The sequence below is a fragment of the Sus scrofa genome, chromosome 5 (assembly GCF_054392235.1).
Source record: "Sus scrofa isolate SSC_HxYL_T2T_F1_AM1 chromosome 5, Sscrofa_HxYL_maternal_Yorkshire_Landrace_v2.0, whole genome shotgun sequence".
Classification (NCBI taxonomy): Eukaryota; Metazoa; Chordata; class Mammalia; order Artiodactyla; family Suidae; genus Sus; species Sus scrofa.
The window spans coordinates 105633101-105652240 of record NC_139387.1 but is presented as its reverse complement, the minus strand read 5'-3'; the positions used below and the strand labels follow the sequence as shown (position 1 = coordinate 105652240).

General features: G+C 37.6%; 1 protein-coding gene across 46 annotated transcripts in view; it reads left to right on the top strand.

The window, feature by feature from the left end:
• TMTC2 (transmembrane O-mannosyltransferase targeting cadherins 2) overlaps positions 1-19140 on the top strand; it is a 949512-nt gene that overhangs the window by 676167 nt on the left and 254205 nt on the right. For 41 of the 46 annotated variants that reach the window (XR_014804529.1, XR_014804552.1, XR_014804560.1 and 38 more), the window contains one exon: positions 14325-14409. The gene's annotated coding sequence lies outside the window, so the exon portion shown is untranslated. Of the gene's footprint in view, positions 1-14324; positions 14410-17604; positions 17636-18099; positions 18908-19140 lie in introns of those variants that run through there. The other 5 variants (XR_014804537.1, XR_014804562.1, XR_014804558.1 and 2 more) reach the window with 4 other exon arrangements.

Genomic DNA, 19140 nt, shown 5'->3' with positions numbered 1-19140 from the left:
TCCATCCATCTCTCAGCCACAGATCATCTTACAGATGAATTCTAGTATATCATAAGAAACAATGAATAATAATTGTCATCATCCTTTTGCTGTAATTACAGAGTATGTTTCCTCTGAATGTGTGTGTGTGTATATGAGAGAGAGATGTATAGCATAATAAAAAAGTAAGTATCTAAAGGAAAAATAAATTAGCTATGACTTACAAAAAAGTCTTCATATTTTATAAAACAAGTAGAAAAACAATAATCCACAGCAGAATTCCTGTTAAAGTCACAAGTATTATTTAAGGAAGAAGCTTGAGGTACTCTTCCAAAGTGGCAGCTATGGTTAGTTGATTTGGAATTTTCTGTGACAATCCTAAAAGGGGCTAAGGTGATAGAATAGGAACAAAGAAATTGAATGTCACATCATTGAAAGCTAAGAGAGCACTATGACACCCCACCACCCAGGTGGGAAGGGCAAGTGTCACTTGGGACAGGGATGGCCATTATCAAGTGTGAAGTAGCTGCAATATTACCCCTGTTTTCTTTCTTGCAAATAACTGGTCTGTTACAATCACATGTAACTGTTGCAGGGAGGAAGTTGAGAGTGCCTTTGAAGAGAATTAAGAAAATACATTCTTTTCCTCATTGGGGAGGAAGTGAAAAACAGTCAGAGGACAGATTCAAAGTAAGTTTAAAATTTATCAGAATGAATAAATTAGGATAAACAGATTGGAAAAAAAGCATAAACTTTAATGATTCTCAGGAAAGGGCATGAGGAAAAAGGATTCTTAGTTCTCCCATTACAGATGGGACATAGACATCTTTAATTTCTTTTTTTAATTTTTATTTTTTATTACATTTTCTTTTTTTTTCCCCACTGTACAGCATGGGGACCCAGTTACACATACATGTATACATAATTTTTTCTCCCATTGTTGTGTTGCATTGTAGACATCTTTATATATATATATATATATATTTTTTTTTTTTTTTTTTTTTATTTTCCCACTGTACAGCAAGGGGGTCAGGTTATCCTTACATGTATACATTACAATTACAGTTTTTCCCCCACCCTTTCTTCTGTTGCAACATGAGTATCTAGACATAGTTCTCAATGCTATTCAGCAGAATCTCCTTGTAAATCTATTCTAAGTTGTGTCTGATAAGCCCAAGCTCCCGATCCCTCCCACTCCCTCCCCCTCCCATCAGGCAGCCACAAGTCTCTTCTCCAAGTCCATGATTTTCTTTTCTGAGGAGATGTTCATTTGTGCTGGATATTAGATTCCAGTTATAAGTGATATCATATGGTATTTGTCTTTGTCTTTCTGGCTCATTTCACTCAGGATGAGATTCTCTAGTTCCATCCATGTTGCTGCAAATGGCATTATGTCATTCTTTTTTATGGCTGAGTAGTATTCCATTGTGTATATATACCACCTCTTCCGAATCCAATCATCTGTCGATGGACATTTGGGTTGTTTCCATGTCCTGGCTATTGTGAATAGTGCTGCAATGAACATGCGGGTGCATGTGTAGACATCTTTTTAATGAAAGAATATGTGTTCTATTTTACACTTGAAGGAGAAGAATGATTTTATAGGAGTAGGCTGACTTGGGAACATTGGTGTGAAATTACACGTTATAACTTTCTCTTTTAACCACAATTTTATATTTGTTTAAAATATCATACCCATGGAGTGCTAGTTGTGGCACAGCAGAAACGAATCTGACTCTTGTCCATGAGGACGCAGTTTCAATACCTGGCCTCGCTCAATGGATTAAGGATCCAGCATTGGTGTGAGTTGTGGTGGCAGATGCAGCTCAGATCTGGCATTGCTGTGGCTGTGGTGTAGGCCACTGGCTACAGATATGATTCAACACCTAGCCTGGAAACCTCTATATGCCATGGGTGTGGCTCCTAAAATAAAATAAAATTAAATATCATACCCAAACAGACTGATCTGGTGATGTTCAGTCTGAACTGATTATCTGTACACTTTACAGCTTTAAAATCAGTTTGCAATATCTGAGTACCCATACTGACAATTAGAACTTAAAAGTGTTAGACAGGTGATCTGGCCTCTCCCCCCGCCACCCCTTGCATTCACCTAGTACCTTCCTCCCGCTGGACGTTTTTTTCCAAGCTCGTTTGCCACAGCACTTCTGATGGGTTGCCATCCCATGGATACGTTCTTCAACTGTACCTTCTACATGGAAACCTCAAATCCTACCTCCTTGGGGAGACCTGCCCTGACCAGCCAATCTAAATAGAGCTGCATTCTGCCTACCTAGTCATCTGGGCCCTCTCCATTACATAACTCTGTTTTATCACCATCTGAAATTACCTTAATATTTAACTTGCTAATTGCTTATCTCTCAGTGCTAGCCTAAAGTCTCCTTCATGGCACAGGACTCTAAACTGTGCTGGTCAGGGCGGTATCTCCAGCACCTGAAATTGTGACATGTAAAAAAATTTGTGAAATGAATATATAAATCAAGGTATATGTTATTCAACAAAGGGAATATAAATTTTTTTTTTTTGGTCTTTTCTAGGGCCACTCCTGCAGCATGTGGAGGTTCCCAGGCTAGGGGTCTGATCAGAGCTGCAGCCACCGGCCTACACCACAGACCCAGCAACGCAGGATCCGAGCCGCGTCTGCAACCTACACCACAGCTCACGGCAACGCCGGATCCTTAACCCACTGAGTGAGGCCAGGGATCGAACCTGCAACCTCATGGTTCCTAGTCAGATTCATTAACCACTGCGCCACGATGGGAACTCTGAATATAAATTTATAACTGTGTGTATAGAAAGTAACATATATGTAAAGGCAAATGTAAATTGTATGCTTACATAATATAAAAATATCATTACAATCATATTTATACCATGACTTGCTTCAAAATTTCTTCAAAACTGTTTTAAAAGTATGTAGTAGTTGGATTACATATGTTTATCATAATTTTCAAATTAGAGAAGTGTGGAATAATATTTAATGTCTTTCTGCCCCCCCCCCCAAATGTCTATGCCCTAATCACTGCAGCCTGTGAGTGTCATGTTTCATGTAAAAAGGGACTTTTGAAAATGTAAGGTGTAATTAAGGTTATGAACCTTAAAGTTGGAAAATAATTCTGGATTATGTGGGTGTGCCTGCCTTAATCACATGAGCCTTAAAATCAGATAATTTTCTCTTAAGAGCTCTCGGTAATCATTTTAGTGCCTTACATCTCTGATGTCATTAACATGGCCCTTGTATGGCTATGGTCACAGTAAAGTATAGAAATTCCTGCTCTCTGGGAAGTAGGATGATGGAAGTAGGAAGTAGGAGGATCTGGAAAATATAACTTGTATTCCTATACATAATGCCAAGGGGCATATACCCTCTTTATAGGTTTGTTGAGGGTAACGACTGAGGCAGTACATGAACCTTTAGCCAAAAAAGTAAAATCTCAGTTAACTATTAAAATAAAAGCATGAGTTCCCACTGTGGCTCAGCAGGTTAAGAACCCAACTAGCAACCATAAGATGTGGGTTTGATCCCTGGCCCCTCTCAGTGCATTAAGGATCCGGCATTGCTGCAAGCTGCAGTGGCTTGGATCTGACATTGCTGTGACTGTGGTGTAGGCTAGCAGCTGCAGCTCCAATTTGACCCCTAGCCTGGGAACCTCCATATGCTACAAGTGTGGCCCTAAAAAGGAAAAAAAAAAAAAAAAAAAAGCAGAAATCTTCTCTGGCTGGAGTCAGAGGTATGTGCTAGAATAGAAGGCAAGAAAAATACTGCAGAAGGGGAAGTAAAATTCCTAGTGAGAAGGATTCAATGCACCACTGCTGGTTTTGAGATAGAGGGGACCAAATGCAAGGACCAGGGAGAGGCCCCTGGGGATAAAGACAGCACATAGCTGCTAGTAAGCCAGGAAACAGAGACCTTTTTCCTAAAAAAGTGCAAGGAACAGAAATCTGCCAACAAACGAAAAGAACTTTGAAGTGCCCCTAGTAATCTGCTTCTATAACGGACCACAATCTTGCCAACATTTTGATTTGGTTCTTATGAGACCTGGACAAGAAGAACCATCTGAGCCATACTGTACCAGACTTCTGACTTGGGGGAACTGTGAGATAATAAACGGATGTTTTTTAAGTTGCTGTGTTGATGATAATTTGCTATGGCCACAGAGAACTAGTACAATGTTTAGTGATAATAATCATAAGAATGGCAAGTGGCATGGCATTCTTCCTGTGTATGAGAAACTTTGCTAAAGATTTCAGGCATTTGCTAAGCATTTCATTTAATTTTTATAATAATTCACGAGATCGTGTACTTGACCCATTTTAATAAGTCGTTTTACTCCCAAACTCTTGACATAGAGAAGCACCCTCTTTACTCCCACGGAGGAGGGCCTTTGGCAATGATGTTAGTGTTTTACGACCTCATTGCTTTGGCCTAAAGTGGACAAACGGTGAATCCTTGGCCTAAGATGTGTCGAATGGATTCTATCCCCTTAAGTTGGAAATTGCAGTTGAGAAATGTTACTTTCTTGAACATGGTGTGAAATATCAAACTGTGGAGTGGCATTTACATGTAAAGATGGAATAGGGAAGATATACAGAAATAAGAGATATTTTCAAAGTGGCCCATTAGATTTTTAGGTGACTTTTCCTGATGATTTTAGGTATTTTCAAGGTGACCTCTTAGATTTTAGATGACTTTTCCTTTTCTACTGCTTCTTAAAACCCAGCTATTTTCCTGAACTACCACTTTGTTATAGAAAGTTTATTCACTTAGCTTAGTCTAGTTTCAGTTGAGTTTTGCTACTCTCAAACAAAAGAATGTTAATGAAAGCAGGTAATGGTACTGCTTTGTTTTGTTTTTGTTTTGTTTTGTTTTTTTTCATTTAAAGAGATGTTGGGTTCATTTGTGTAGGCTGACTGAATGTAACAGATACCTTGAGGTTCAAAGACAAGGCACTCAAGGCAAAGATAAAGTGATGGCCTTGGTCTGAGGAAGACTCTTCTCCTTGTGGTGATTCAAGGAACCAGGCTTGTTCCAGTGTTTCACCACCCTCTTTATTGTCATCTGAATCTATATGTCAGTCTGTATTGAAAAAGGAGGATGGAGGTTGAGTACTGGCATCTCAAAATCCTTAGCCCTAAAGGAGCGTCTGTTGCATTTCTGTTCATGTTCGATTGGCAACAACTGGTCAGATAGCCACAATTAACTGCCAGGACTGTTGATAGATGTAGTCTAGCCAGGAACCGAGAAGTGAGGGTCATTGTGGTGGTCAGCTGGCAGCCCCTGCCAGCAGATGTTCAGTCACTTGTTCAATATCATACGACTGATGCTGGCAGATGTGGGGACTGGAATACATCTCTGGCTCAGGAAGTCTCGATTCCAACCAATTTTCTCTGCTTCATTTTTGTTTTACCAGATGGCTTCCATTTGTTTAATTAGTTGATTTAAAATTCTACTCAACCTGTTAGCTAACCAGCTCACATGTTCTATCTTTGAAAATTTACTTTTAATTTAGATAATATCAGAGAAAAGAAACTTAGTATACTCACAGAGAGTCGGTGAGAAATTGCAAAAGAACAGCTGAGCCCTCAATTAGGCTACTCACTGCAAAGCTCAGACATATGACCACCTGCTAGACTATTAATGACAAATGGTAGCCAAAAAGTTTGAAACCCTGTAACCTTTCATGAGTGTTTCTGAGAATTTAATACCATGAAGTCATTTGTTTTCAACTTCATTAGCACAAGACAATTGGTCGTTGGTAATCAACTTAATTTGAAGTAATTGACTTAAAATACAAACACTCTAAATATAGTCTAGCATTCTTGATTCTCTTCTGCTATTTTTGAAGACTTCCTTAGTGATGTATTGGTGGAATATCCAAGATCCAGGTCTGGCACTGATCCTGCAGGTATGGGTCTTGGGTTGAGCATATAGCGAGAATAGATTTGGCAATGTGGATAGCCTATTAAAAAATGGAAGTTTTCTTTCAGACACAGACATTCTGTTAGGGGTAGGTCAGGTGGATCCCACAATCTACAAGCCACTCATGTTTATACTTCAGGTAAAATAACTGACAACGTGGTTCCAAGTTGAAGAAGTGGATTATGAAGAAAATGATCATAGGTAATCTAGGTTAGGTGTGTTGGACCTGGTGTTTTCCGCTCACTCCGCCACTAGTGCACAATTCTGCACTCAGTAATGATACTCTGGTAGATTTCAACTGGCTGAGGTAGGAGTAGTTATAGAAATTGGTATGTGCTATGAGTAATGATGTGATTATGGAGGCTAAGTTCCATAGTCTGTCCTCTGCTAGCTGGAGGCCTGTGAAAGTTTGTGGTGCAGTTCTAGTCAAGACGCAAAGGCCCGAGACCAGGAGGGCCAAGTCTACAGACAGACGATGATGATGTCCCAGTTCAAACAGGGAGCACGTTCACCCTTCTCCTGTTTCTTGTCCTCTTCAGGACCTCCGTGAATTGGAGGGTGCCCAGCCAGATTGGTGAGGGTGTCCTTTATTCAGCTGACCAATTCAAATGCTAATCTCTTCTGGAAACATCCTGACAGACACACCCAGAAACTATATTTTATCAGGTATCTGAGATTCCTTGGCCCAGTTGTCACATAAAATTAATTACTCCTGTATATCACTGGCAATACCTATAATCCAGGTAGACTAACAGAAATCACCTGAGAAGGTTTCCTTCACATGATACTGTTACTGCTCTGGGTCAGGTTCAGAAGCAGACTTTCTGAAATTGGAGGAGGGGCCTTACAAAAGCAAGTAACTCTCAGTTAGCAGGCTACTAGAATGAGAACTGACAGTGAGTATGGATGGCATTAGCAATTTTCATATAACAACTGGATAAGGATGTTTTGAACCCCAGAGGCAGAATGGAGAGCCACAGTGTAGGTGGCTGACAGAAGGTAATATATATGGGTGGTCTCTACAGATATCCCAGAGCTTGTGTTAATCCATTATCCCAGGGGAATGATGATTTGATACTAAATTCTACTTTATGTAAAACTTAGAAAACAAGGGGAGAAGTAAATATACCTGCAATAGTGGCATGAAATGAAAGCCTTGTCCCAAGTACAGAGTTAGCAGGAAAACCTTTGAGCTGAGTAAGCACCATCTCCATTAATTTTGGGGGGCTGTTCCATGATACACAGAAATAACCTTGCCATGAGTGAGATAAAAGCTGTCAGTCCTGGAATTCCCATCGTGGCACAGTGGTTAACAAATCCAACTAGGAACCATGAGGATGTGGGTCCGATCCCTGGCCTTATTCAGAGGGTTAAGGATCCAGCATTGCCGTGAGCTGTGGTATAGGTTGCAGACACGGCTCGGATCCCGTGTTGCTGTGTCTGTGGTATAGGCCGGCAGCTACAGCTCCAATTGGACCCCTAGCCTGGGAACCTCCATGTGCCCCGGGAGCGGCCCAAGAAAATGGCAAAAAAAAAAAAAAAAAAAAAAAAAAAAGCTGTCAGTTCTGTCTGTTTTGGTCTATTTTGCTATCTTCTTAGTTGATTTACACATCTGCTCACCTTTCATTGCAGAAAGTCCTAGTTGAATCCTGAATTACTTCATAGGAATAACAGTACCTCTAAGCTAGAATTAAATACATCTCCCCTGCTTCTTTAGCACTAGATGCATAGAGGAATAATGCATAGGGATAGAGATCAACTTGACATACTTCTCGTGATAGGAACAATGACCAACTGTGAATAGGATCTATGGGATGTTGAAACCGTCATTAAAACTGTTTAAACCCATTAGACATGGGTTCTTTAGGAAGGCTGTACCAAAAAAGTAGTTTCTGTGCAATTTACTATCTACCTTGTGTGCTAGCCTGAAATAAAGTTTGTTGGACGCCAGTCTGGGGTCCAGTAAAAAGTGACCTAATGCATCTTGTAAAAAGGAGAGAGCCTCAAGAGTTCCCATTGTGGCACAGAGGAAACAACTAGTATCCATGAAAATGTGGGTTCAATCCCTGGACTCTCTCAGCGGGTTGGAGGTTTGGTGTTGCTATGAGCTGTGGTGTAGGTCATAGATGTGGCTCAGATCCCAAGTTGCTGTGACTGTGGTGAAGACCTGTGGCTAACAGCTCCAATTCGACCCCTAGCCTGGGAACTTCCATATACTGTGGGTGTGTCCTTGAAAATGCAAAAGAAAAAAAAAAATAGGAGAGAGCCTCAAGACAGGTATTTTGGAGGAATCAGAAAACACTTTGTCCTACTGATAAATGCATCTCAGCATCAGGATGCCTATTTCCTCATTTACTGGAAGAAACTGTAATCAAAAGCTGGAATCGTTCTCAGGAAATCCTAGCCCAGCATCAGGTCAGGGACCTTTTGAACTGTGATCCAACCTATTTTACTGAGGTGTACTTGAGTGCTAGGTCAAGGCCAAACACATCAAGAAACAAGTAAGTCGGTGACTGTGGAAGAATTCTTAAATGCCTTCAGATGGGCTTTTTGGTGAGTAGGGAGCTGGAGGGCAGTTCCAGCTAATTTCTTCACTACTTCCCAGAATGCTAAGGGGAAAAAATACAACTTTATAACCTGAAACATCTATGGAATCTGGATAAGGATTCAGATGTTTTCTGGATCAGTTCCAGGTTCAAGCTTTTCCTTGTAAGTTGCTCTAAGCGTAATTAGAGTATGATTGCTCCCACTCTCCCCATGTCTTTGTTTAGTTATTAAAGCTGATCAAGGAAGGGAAGGAAGCAGAAGCTGAAGGCAAGCTAAGAGAGAGTAAAGATATATTCCCTGGAAGGGCATGTGGGAATGACATTGGCCAAGATCTAAAGTTACTAGTGCCAATGAGACTATATCAAAACATACATAAGTTTCAGTGGTAGCAGTGCATGTCATCAGATAGCCCAGGGGAGATGCTTGAGGCATACCACCTTGATGAGTTATCACAGACACAGTGCAAGCAGTATCACAACTGGGGAGAAACTGCGGTCTCAGAGAACAGTATTAGTTCTTTCAAAAACATTAGAGACATCTCCAGATTAGACTTTGGTTTTATTTTGCTTTGCTTTCTTTCTTTTTCTCTCTTTATGCTGAGATCCTGGAATCCATCCATATCTAAGTAACAGTAACATTTAATTGGAATTTCCTTAGCGGATAACAGCAGCCTTCAGCAGGTAGATACTGCCACACTTATATGTCCAGACTTGGAAAAAGTTCAGATGTGTAGACACTTCCTGATTGCAATGAATTCCAACATTATTTCCTAAGTGCTTGTTCAACTCTGTCAACAGCAAGAAGCTATCCAATGACTGGATGTCCTTTCTTTCCACATTGTGTGTATTAATGCAAGAGAGCAGAACAGATAAACTGGTCATTATCTCCTCATTCACTCTGTTCATGGGTGGTATCTCAAGTGCTCTGTATATAAAAGCTTAAAAACTGATTTCAGAAGCCTCTTCAGTATGTTCAGGGTGGAAGGGAAAATCTATGGAAGAAACTCCAAGCCAGAAGAAAAGGCTTGTCTTTCCTTGGGGAAATATAGGATAGAGGTGAATAAACTTACGAAATTTGGGGAGAAACCGGGATATTGCATTGTCTGAAACCAAGAAGGTGTAGAAACACATTGAAAATTTTCAATTTAGCTGTGAAATCTCCATTGGTAGTAAAACAGGAAAAAGAATCAGGCAAAACAGAGTTGCATTAAAATGAATGAACACATCATACCCAGCATATGGAAGTTCCTGGGACCTAGGGGTTGAATTGGAGCTGCAACTGCCTGCCTACACCATGGCTGTAACAACACCAGATTCAAGCAGCACACATCCACAACCTACACCACACCTCGTGACAATACTGGATCCTTAACCCACTGAGCGAGGCCAGGGATCAAATCTGAATCCTCACGGACACTGCATTGGGTTCCTAACCCACTGAGCTGCAACAGGAAGCCCATGCTTTGAACTCTTTACTTGGAAATCAGTAGCCAGTGATGGATTTAAATGGATTTCAGCAGCTACCCAATGGCTAATGAGTACTAGCAAGCAAACAAAAATCTCTACTACCACTGCCAGCAGGGCTTCATCATATTTATTAATCTAAATTTTATTTTTAATATTGAGGTATGAATTTTTGAAGTTTTATTTAAGTAACACGTATTCGGTAGGATACCAAAACAGAGCAAACCTGTTATGAGTGCTAGCTTCCTTAGGGTATATAGATTTATGATGTCTAGATTTAGTTATAGATTATTCCATACTTCCATGAAATTTAGAGTTGATGGTATCTAAACGCACGAAAATATATATCATCATGACTTGAACTCCACCCACGAATTACAGATAGTTCAAACATTTGTGGGGTGGTTAGTGGCTACTAAGGGAGCTTTGAGGATTATAACATATTTCACAATTATGAAAAGAAAGGAATTACTGTAGTCAAGCCCTGCTGAACTTTTTGAGACTTGGGAATGGATGGAAGAAGATACTTAAAAGCATTTAAAGTATGGAAAAATTGGTGTTACTGTTATGACTCAGTAAGTTGAGAACCCAATATCGTGTCCTTGAGGATGTGGGTTTGATCCCTGGCCTTGCCCTGTGGGTTGAGGATCCAGCATTGCCACAGTTTTGGTGTAGGTCGCAGATGTGGCTTGGATCCAGCATTGCTGTGACTGTGGCATAGGCCAGCAGCTGTAGCTCAGATTTGACCCCTAGCCTGGGAACTTACATAGCTTCTGCCCAGAGAAGATTAATGATTCCCTAGAAATAATAAAAGATTCAATGGTTGCATAAAAATTTAAGCACAAACATACATATAAAACAGATAATAAGGAACATATATTTCTTGTTTCAGTATTCAGTTTCTTGACCTGAAGGGAACGGTAAGATAGTACAGGGAGGTGGGTTAAAAACAAGACCTCTGGGATCGTACAGATTGAATTTGTATATTGGTACTGTTATCCCTTTACCCCTTTGTGCCCCAGTTTCTTTTCAAGTGAATAATGAAGAAATTGTACCTGAGAAAGTTCCTGTGAGGATTAGCATGCTTCCTAGCTCTTATACATGCTAGTTTTATTTTAAAGAAAGAATTCATATTACACTTTGATCAGTGGTTGGTCCTCTTACTGCTTTCTAGTTAAAATCATGTTTCAAAATTCTGATATTTAAAAATGTCTCTCAAACTTATAGTTGTCCCTTCAGGAGCCAAATTATATTTCTCAATAAGCATTATTTATTGATTTACCAATTTTTTAATGATTTTTATTTTTTTCATTATAGCTGGTTACAGTATTATGTCAATTTTCTTCTGTGCAGCAAGGTGACACAGTCACACATACATATATTCATTCTTTTTCTCACATTATCCTCCATCATGCTCCATCACAAGTGACTAGATATAGTTCCAGTGCTATACAGCAGGATCTCATTTCTTATCCATTCCAAAGGCAATAGTTTGCATCTATTAACCCGAGATTCCCAGTCCATCCCACTCCCTCTCCCTCTCCCTTGGCAACCACAAGTCTGTTTTCCAAGTACATGGTTTTCTTTTCTGTGGAAAGGTTCAATTGTACCATGTATTATATTCCAGGTATGTGATATCATATGGTATTCATCTTTCTGTTTCTGACTTACTTCACTTAATACAAGTGTCTGTAGTTCCATCCATGTTGCTGCAAATGGCATTATTTTACACCACATCTTCTTAATCCAGTCATCTGTTGATGGACATATAGGTTGTGTATATACACCACATCTTCTTAATCCAATCATCTGTTTATGGACATATAGGTTGTTTCCATGACTTGGCTATTGTGAATAGTGCTGCAATGAACATGCGGGTGCACGTATCTTTTTCAAGTTAAGTTTTATGCAGATATATGCCTAAGAGTGGGATTGCTGGGTCATATGGTAGTATTTAGTTTTCTGAGGTACCTCCATACTGTTTTCCATAGTGGTTTTACCAATTTACATTCCTACCAACAGTGTAGGAGTGTTCCCTTTTCTCCACACCCTCTCCAGCATTTATTATTTGTGGACTTATTAATGATGGCAATTCTGACTGGCGTGAGGTGGTACCTGATAGTAGTTTTGACTGGTGTGATGTGGTACCTCATAGTAGTTTTGATTTGTGTTTCTCTAATAATTAGTGATGTTGGACACAATGTTTAAAGTCTAATTTGCATTGGTTATCTTTTGTTTTCTTTGAAAGACTTTCTTCCCTCCAATACGTTTTATAAAATATGGACTTCCTGTTCTTTACGTGTTAACTACAGAAACAATTTCTCTTTGGTGACTCATTATCTATTATAGAAGGATAAAGGGAAAACTTTTACTTTTGTTCCATTTGTCAAGGAAAAGATGCTTGTTTTGAGACTCAGAGCAGAATATGTATCTCTTATGGAGCAACATCAGTATACTTTCAAGGGTACCAGTTTGAATGTTCCCTGCTTGGAATGTTATAGTTTTAAGTATACAGTTGTCCCTCAGTATCCAAGGGGGATTTGTTCCAGGACCACCCTCAGATATTAAAATCCAGGGATACTCAAGTGCCTTATATAAAAAGATGCATTTGCATTAAGCTATACTCATCTTCCCACATACTTTAAATGATGATTAGGTTGCTTATGATACCTAGCACAATGTAAATGCTATGTAGATAGTCATAGGTACCTGGCTAATTCAAATTTTGATTTTTTTTTAAACTTCCTGGATTTTTCTGAGTATTCACATTCTGTGTTTGGTTGCATCCACATATGTGAAACCCATGGATAGAGAGGGCTGACTGTATTAAGATTGCTATTAGGTGTATTGTCCTATGAACACCAAGAAACACCAAGGTTTCAATTAGTTAAGATCTTAGTAACAGTCTACATAGTAGGCATTCAAAGTAAAATGCTCCAGGATAAAAGAAGGGAATATAAGTGAATGAAGTCAGCAAAAAACATTATTTTTCCTCTTTACTGTAAGAAAAAAAAAGTGTGACTATGATGGTAGATGGCAATTTATACTCACTGAACAAATTGGAACAGCTACTTTAGGACTGGCCAGCAAAACCTCCTTAGTTGGAAAAGTAATGAAATTGTTTCTTGGAAGAAAATGTGACTAGCATTGCCAGACTTTCATTGTTTTCAGAATGAGGCAAACAAGCAAAAGCAAAAAAAGAATATTTGTCTTTGTCTAACTTATTTCACTAAGTGTAATACTCCCTAGATCCACCCACATTGTTGCAAATGGCAGAATTTCTCCCTTTTTTATGACTGAGTAATATTCCACTGTATGTATACCACATCTTCTTCACCTACTCATCTATTAAGGAGCACTATGAATACATATGCGATGGCTTGAAGTTGCAGATCTCTTAATTTCAAATGTACTTTAAAAACCCAAATATTTTATGTGCTTATTGATATTTTGTCCACTTATTCTATCATTTAATGAGAGGTGGTAATTGATGTCTTTAACTCTAATTCAGATTTTTTTTTTCTCCTTGCTGTTTTAGTTTTTGCTTCATGCATTTCAAAGCTCTGTTATTGGGTGCATAAATATTTAACATTGTTATGTTATTTTGATGAATTGACTCCTTTATCATTATGAAATGACTTTCCTTTCCCTGGTGATATTCTTAGCTCCGATCTACTTGACTGTTAACACTGCAAGTGCATTAAGATGCTACCTGGATTATTTTTATCATGTTATATCTTTATCCATTCTCAAACCTGTTACTCATATGTGTTTTTATATTAAAAGAGGATTTCTCACAGTCTGAGCTTGCTCTTTTATTCAGTTTGACACTTTGTTTTATTTAAAAGTGTTTGAACCAAATACATTAATATGATAATATTATGGTTATTTTTAATAACATTTTTAGTTAACCCACAAAATCCAAAATATTGTCTGTTTAAAATGTAATCTATATTAGAATCATGAATAAGGTAGGTTTGATTTTCCTTCATAATTACCTTCAAAGTCCAGTATTTCATAGATGTATTACATGTAATTGGGAAACTAATTTAATCAAGTATAACAGATTTTATATAATTTTTAAGAGAAGTTTCAGAAAATCAAGTTGCCCAAACCCACTAAAAAACTTCTAACTCAGTCACGTATTATGTTTTAAAATTTATTTTAATTTTTAAATAAAAACTGTCCATATTTAAGGTTTACAACATGATAATTTGATGTCTAAATACATTCATATAGGGAAATTATCACCGCAGTCAAACTAATTAACATATCTTTTCCTCACATAGTTACATGTAGTTGTGTATATGTAATGAGAATACCTGAAATCATCTCTCAGCAGATTTCCATTATGCAGCACAGTATTATTAACTAGTTATGATGTTGTGTTTTAGGTATCTAGAATTCTTCATCCTACGTGACTGAAAAATTTGCACACTTGACCAACATCCCTCCACTTCCCCCACCTCCTTATTCCTTGTAAGTACCATTCTCTTTGCTTCTACATATTTGGCTTTTTTAGATTTTACACATGAGTGTGATCCTGCTTTTATTTTTCTCTGTATGAATTATTTCACTTAAGATAATGTCTTTCAGATTCATTCATGTTTTTGCAAATAGCAGGATTGTCTTTTGTGAGTTTGAATATACATACCATGATTTTGTATTCATTCATCTATCAGCAGATACTTAGGTTGATTCTATATCTTGGCTTTTGTGAAGAATGCTGCACTGAATATGGGAATGACTCTTCAAGAGAGATTGCTTCACTATACAGTCATTCTACTTTTAGCTTATTGAAGAAACTCTATACTATTTTTCATAATGTCTATACCAATCTACCTACCCAACAAGAGTGCACAATAGTTCCATATTCAACAACACTTGAATTCTTTTTAATAGGCATTCTGACGGGCATGAGGTTATCTTAGCTCATTGTGTTTTTGATTTGCTTTTCTCAGATGACTAGTGACATTGAACATTTTTGTCATATACCTGCTGGCCATTTGTCTTCTTCAGAGAAATGTGTTTTCAGATCCTTTGCTCATTTTTAAAATCAAATTTGTTGTTTTTTTGTTTTTGTTTTTGTTTGTTTGTTTGTTTGCTACTGAGTTGCATGTGTTCTTTATATATTTTAGATTATTAATCCCTTAGCAGCTAAATTAATGGCAAATATTTTCTCCCATATTGTATGTTGCTTTTTCACTCTGTTGAGTATATTCTTTGCTGTGCAAAAGCTTTTTAGTTTGATATAGTCCCATTTGTTTGTTTTTGCTTTTTTTGCCTGTTCTTTTTATGTCATATTTTAAAAATTACTGCCAAAGACAATGTCTAAGAGATTTTTTCTCTATTTTTTATGGATTTTTAAAGCTTCAGGTCCTATGTTTAAGTCTTTAATTTATTTTGAATTGATTCTTGATGAGGATTTAACATAAGGATCTGTGTTTATTCTTTTGCATGTGGTTATCCAGTTTTCCCAGCAATATTTAAAGTGACTCTCCTTTCTCCATTGTGTATTCTTGACACCCTTGTCAGAAATTAGTTGAATGAATATGCGTGGCTTTATTTCTGGGCTCTCCATTCTGTTCCATTTGTTTATATGCCTCTATCAAGGCCGGTAACATATTATTTTGATTACTATTGTTTGTAATCTAACTTGAAATCAAGAATTTGATGCCTCAAGATTACTTTGACCAAGCGTCTTTTGTGGTTTTATACATATTTTAGAATTAAAAAAAAAATCTGTGAAAATGCCATTGGAACTTTTATAGGAATTGTGTTGTACTCTGAATCACTTTGGGTGATATACACGTTTTAATAATATCAATTTTTCCAATCCATGAACATGAAATATCTTTCCATTTATTTGTATCTTTTTTCAATTTTTTTCACCAGTGTTTTATAGTTCTCAGTGTAGATTTTCACTTCTTTTGTTGAATTTGTTCTTTTTGATAATACCATAAAGTGTGATAGTTTCTTGATTTCATTTTTGGATAATCATTGTTGGTGTAGAAAATGCAATTAATTTTTGCATGTTGATTTTATATTCTGTAACTTAATTAGTTTGTTTATTCTAAGAGCCTTTTTTGTGTGTGGCATCTTTAGATTTTTCTACACATAGAATCATGTCATTTGCAAACAGAGAATCTGCTTTTTTTCTGAATTGGACGCCTTCTATTTCTTTTTTCTTCCTTTCTTTTTTTTTTTTTTTTTTTTTTTGGCTGCACCCATGGCACAGGGAAGTTCCCAGGCCAGGGATCAAAACCACACCTCAGCAGCAAGCTGAGCTGCCACAGAGACAAAGCCAGATCTGCCTTAACCGGTTGTGCTATAGCAGGAACTCATTTTTCTTATATGACTGCTCTTGTTAGGACTTTGAGTAGTCTGTTGAAGAAAGGTGGCAGGACTAGGCATCCTTGCCTTATACCAGGTGTTAGAGGAAAAGCCCCGTTTGTTCCCCACTGGTTCTGCACTGGTTGTGATTTTAGCTGCGAGGTTTTCATAACATGGTCTTTACTGTGACGTTTCCTTCATCCTTACTCTTTGGGAATTTTTACTCATGAATGGATGCTGAACTTTATCAGATTCTTTCTCCTGTATCTAAGGAAAGGTTAATGTGGTTTTTATTTTTCATTCTGTTAATAGGTTGTATCACATTGATTGATTTTGTCTATGTTAGCCTAACCTTGAGTCCCAGGGGTAAATCCCAATTGCGAATAATCTTTGTAATGTAAAATCTTTCTGATGTGTTGTTGAATTCAGTTTGTTACTATCTTGCTGAGAATTTTTGCATCTGTGTTCATCAGAGACATTACCTTGTAATTTTCTTTTCTTGTGGTGTCTGTCTGGCTTGGGTCTCAGGGTAAAGCTGGCTTCATACAGTGAGTTGGAAATATTCCCTCTATTTCTTGTTTATCTCTCACTGCTTTAAAGCTTTTTCTGTCTTTATTTTTCAAAAGTATGGTTATAATGTGTTTAGTGTGGATTTATTTTGGTTTATCCTGCTTGGGATTTGTTCAGGTTTTTGAATCTGTAGACCCACATTTTTTTTTTTTTTTTTTGGCCAAATGTACAAAGTTTTGTCATTATTTTTGAATATTTTTCTAAGCCTTCCTACTCTTACTCTTTTTGTTAACCTGATATCACAAATGTAGGATCTCTTCTTTGAATTCCACAGGTCCGTAATGTTCTGTATCTATATTATTTCTGCTGTTGCTCATGTTGGATAATTTCTATTCTATCTTCAAAATCACTGATTCTTTATCCTCTCTATTCTTTTGTTAATCTCCCCCACTGAGTTTTTGTTTTTGTGTTTTCCACTTCTAAACTATTTACTTTTTTAACATCTACTTTTCTTCTCTTTTTTGCTGACATTTTTTTATTGGTAAATTTCTATTTTTTTATTTGCTCCTAAGCATGTTTTCGTTTGGTCACTGAAGCATTTGTATGATGGCTGTTTTAAATCTTTTTTAGATAATTCTAAATTATCCGTCATTGGTTTTGGCATCTATTGATTTGTGTTTTGTTTGTTTGTTTTTAATTCAAGTGGAAATTTCACTGCTTTTTGGTATGACAAATGATTTTCAATTGAAATCTGAATGTTTTGTATCTAATGAGTATCTGGATCTCATTTAAATTCTGCATTTTAGTTCACTTTCTCTATCCTCACTTCAGCAGGCAAGAGGGCATCACCTCATTATACAAGGTAAGACCAAAGTGAAGGTTCCCCACACAACCTCTTGACACAAAGGGAAATGTTTCCTAATTTTTACTGCTGGGAAGTTGGAGTTCTAGTTCCCCTCTGGGCCCCCATTGATATCACCCTGTCTAGAGAGAGGAGTTTCTTATTACTGCTCCTCTGGTGGTTTTCACTGATACCACTTGGGGTGGAAGTTTTACCCTTTCTAGATGTTAAAAAAAAAATCCTGGCTTCCTATTTGGGTCCTCTGACACCACTCTGACAGTGGTAGGGGGACTGCCATGACTCATTACATCCCAGCTAGGTTAGAGGTCTAAACTGCACTCTGCCTTTCCTGAGGTTAATGATATGCAACCACAGGTTGTTTTGGTTTTTGTTTTTTGGGGTTGGGGGAGCTTTTTTTTTTGGTATTTTAGTCCTGTTTGGCTGGAATAAAGCAATTATTGTTTAAAACTTTTCTGTCTTACTAGGCTGTCCCTTTTCTCTGTTTTATCGTTAGAACACACAGGCTTCCCTTGAAGCTATGGGTGAGTGTATGCAGGTGTGTTTGTAAGCACATTTAAGTATCTTTGTCACTTGATGTCCAATGTCTTTAAAATCAGGGCTTTCTATATTTTGGCTGATTTTTATATGGTTTTGGGCTGGAGGGTAATTCCAGTCCTTGATTGTCTATATTAGCCAGAAACATAAATCCCATCTTACTTTTTTTTTTTTTCTTTTTTGTCTTTTTGCCATTTCTCCATGGTATATGGAGGTTCCCAGGCTAGGGGTCCAACTGGAGCTGTAGCCACCGGCCTACACCAGAGCCACAGCAACGCGGGATCCCAGCCGTGTCTGCAACCTATACCACAGCTCACGGCAATGCCGGATCCTTAACCCACTGAGCAAGGCCAGGGATCGAACCCACAACCTCATGGTTCCTAGTCAGATTCGTCAACCACTGTGCTACGACAGGAACTCCAAATCCCATCTTACTTTTAAAAAGACAATTTTCTATACAAATGTCTTTTCTGTGCATTGCTGGCTTCTGTAGCTCTAAGTTTGTGATGTTATAAGGTAAAACGAAGGCCCAGGGAATTTTATTCCTTGGCTATTTCCCTAGCCAGTCTGACTTTTCTCTACCTTCTAAGTCCTTTTATATTTGTTTATTTTATAAGTATTCAGTTTTTAGTTGTACTTAGCAAAGGAATAAAGAAAAGTACTTCTGCTATTTTTTTTCTGGAGGAAGAAATCCATTTTTTTTTTCTTTTAGGTAAATTTACAAAATGAAAAAAAAAAGTGTGTGTTTACCAACATACTATTTCTAGTGCTCCTCAGATATTGTTGAGATAGAGACCTTGTGAATTTCACTTTGTCGGATGTTGGTATTTTTTATACTCATAAAAGTATTCTTGAGCTGTGTACTGGCATAAAGTTGAGTTACTTGTAAAATCGATATGTTTAGATTTTGCTTCTAAGATTTATTAGGTAAAACTAGAGCAGTGTTTAATCTTTGGCTAATTATGTATTTT